The 3123-nt window shown below is 36.2% G+C and overlaps 1 protein-coding gene across 1 annotated transcript in view; it reads right to left on the bottom strand.

Moving 5' to 3' along the window:
* LOC101863426 (formin-like protein 5) overlaps positions 1 to 3123 on the bottom strand; it is a gene marked incomplete in the record, with an annotated part of 47541 nt that overhangs the window by 5152 nt on the left and 39266 nt on the right.

Here is a 3123-nt window from a genome sequence, read left to right as displayed (position 1 = left end):
AAAAGAAGAAGAAGAAGAAGAAGAAGAAGAAGAAGAAGAAGAAGAAGAAGAAGAAGAAGAAGAAGAAGAAGAAGAAGAAGAAGACAAATTGAATTAATATAGCGCACATTCACGCTCCACAGCGTGCTCTATGTGCTTTACAACCATTGTCCCGTTGAGAAGTCTAGCTAACAATAGAGAGTACTAGCGTCTGTCATGTGGCGTAGTCGTGTATTACAATTACAACCGAGTGTACAAGGATCATCAAGTGCCAAATCTGCAACAGACATCGGCGCGATCGTGGTTCTCCATGTATTCCACTTCTCGGAAGCTCTAAAAAGCTACATCACATCATTCTCCCCCTTACTCATCTCTTTGGGCTCTCTAATGTTGCTCTGGGTCTATCCCTGCCTCGTTTGCCTTCAGTTTTGTAAGTGAGAACTAGATATTCAAGACTTTTACGCCTATTCAAGTGCCCACCTAGGAGTGTACGGCGCATATCTATAAACATGTTGAGGTTACAGCAACTTCACTATAAGACACGATTCTTAAAACTACATACACCTTTTTTTCTTCTCCTTTTTGGGATGAGGGGGCGGGTCTGTTTTGTCCCCTATGTAGTTGTTTTTGTTTGGTTTTTCCTTTATCTGCATGCATAACGGGTTGCCTCTTTCAAACTAGCAAGATTCTGCGGATAAAAGGCCCGTGAAACACCTTCAACATAAAGCATAATGAATACTCACTGAATCATGGGACCACCGTTCGCTGGAATAGAAGAGAAAAAGAAATGACAAATTTATAAAGATTTACTTCTTATCTTTATAATTTATTCAAATGCAAGACTTAAAACCCTAAATTAAACATTCCAATCTAGAAAACACGAGTAGCCATGCTTGCTTTGTAATGTGTTTCTAATGGGCTTTTTCTTTGTAAAATCTGAATTCTAGAACAGTGTACCCTCTTATATCAATGTTCTAAGTTCTGAGTTTAAAGTGTATGTGCTCGTAAAATGGTTTTCGAATATCAGTGGATAAAACAGACTGAGCTCTGTATGGGAATACATAGATCTAAAATATATCACACAGTTTGGACTACTTTTCTTGAATCGTAGTCTTATAACTAGAATCACTGAGAAATTCTAAAAAAAACAAGTTATACGATCGTCACATTAAATATATTGCTATCGTGTTATAAACTTATAGAGAGACAACAAGAAAAAAAATACCATAAATTGTAGAGACAGAGAGAGACATTTGTAGACAGACGTTTGTGATTCACTCTATTTTATAAACTGTTGAATCAGGTCCCAATAGGTCTATTGATAAAGATCAAAGAGGATTTAGCTTGGATGGAGAAATTGAATAAAGGGAAAGAAGACTATGTTTATCTTCATTGGAAGTTTTGTTCACGCAATATGAAATAAAATATTGTTATAAGTGCCCACAATAACTCAAACTATGACTTCAATGCAAATAAAATTGCAACAAATTAATAAACGATTAAAAAAAGAAAACATGTACTTTCGAATGATTTAACACGTGCAAAGGAAAAAGTAATAAGTGTACTACGAAAGCTGCGCTAACACCAAACTTCTTGACACCAATGATAATAAATATCCTTTAAACTGGCAGAGCAATAGCAGAACAACTATACAATAGTGTCTTTACTTTCCTTTTCTTTTTTTTTTTTGGGGGGGGGACGTTTATTATAAATTCTCCATTTCGAGTGCAATGTGGCTTCATTATGAATCTACACGTACGTTTTTCTTGTCGAAAAGGCAGCTTTCATAATAGTCCGTAAAATATATACTCCAAACACATTCTCTTTCCTAAACCCTTCAAAGATTGAATTAGTGTAAATCTATCAGTACCTTTAAATTTTCCGTTCAGTTTCATACAGACTCTTTTTTTAAACAAATGTAATATTTTCTTGTCGTGCTGTTGAACTGACACCGTTAAAGCAAACTTTTGGACAAATAAAACTGGGTGCGCAAGACAAACAGAGAAATTGCTTATTGTAGTGGCAAATTAATGAACACAAATGTATCATTTCAAGGCAGTTATTGTGACTGAATAGGTACAGCCCAGGAAAATAACCCTGAATTCGCAAAATGCCAAATTAGAAGATGAGATCCTGGAACTACATCCCCATACAAATACAACAGCATGTTAAAATCTATAACGAAACGGAATAGACAAATAAAGAATAAAACCAGCTATTAAAGGCTACACCATGTACAATGGAAAAGTTTGAACAAAAAATCAGCCACAACACCAGATACAAGCTGAAAGTACTTCGTCAAAACCCTTTGAGCGAACACCATTGACTCACATCAGTCTAAAAGCTAAAAAAAAAAAACCAAAAAAAACAAACGCCAACACTGAAGCAAGTTATCACAACTAAGGACCACCTTTACTCAAGATAAAGCTTTCCCTGTCAACAGAGGCAAACAAAGACGCACAATTATTAGTGCATGACGATAAAAAAAAGGCGTGACAACGCAAAATGCTGAGTGCACACCACGAGGACATCAAAGGCAATGGTGGGTAAGGTGTTCTACAGCTGTGTGGATTATAGTATATAACCAACCCGATGAAGCTGCAGTCAAAAGCGTTAGAACATTGTCAGTCGCTGCTATTGAAACCAGTCAAGACTCATCTATCGCACGCGCAAGAGATAATTCAGCCATCAAGCCATTCATTAAATCTCAAGGTGAATACGATGCAATAATTGATTTTGTGAGCTTTGTCAAACTAGCACCACGCCACACTATATCAGAAAACACCAAAGGAAGTAACAGTTTTAAATGAAAAGAGCGAGTGATAAATCATTAATTTTAAATCGCTTGTTCAAACATCTCAGACATGTTATTCTTTCTCTTTCTCCGAACTTACACGTGCATTAAAAGAAAGTCTACATAAAATCGACAACAAGAATCTTAGTTGTTCGCGTTGAATTTTTCATTTCCTCAAATGTAAGTGTATTTGATAAACAAAAACTGTAACATGACTGTTCAGCACAACTGGGGTTGCGACGTGAAAGGAAAAAATGTCACCCCGCGGTAGAATCAGGCGCTCCAAAACTGTTAAAAGTGTATGGAGTACTTCGTCTTTCGTCATGTTTTTTGTTTTGTTTTGTTTTGTT

Source organism: Aplysia californica, unplaced genomic scaffold (genome assembly GCF_000002075.1).
Source record: "Aplysia californica isolate F4 #8 unplaced genomic scaffold, AplCal3.0 scaffold00120, whole genome shotgun sequence".
NCBI classification, from domain to species: domain Eukaryota; kingdom Metazoa; phylum Mollusca; class Gastropoda; order Aplysiida; family Aplysiidae; genus Aplysia; species Aplysia californica.
The sequence above is the reverse complement of the archived record's forward strand: the minus strand, read 5'-3'. Positions and strand labels throughout refer to the sequence as shown.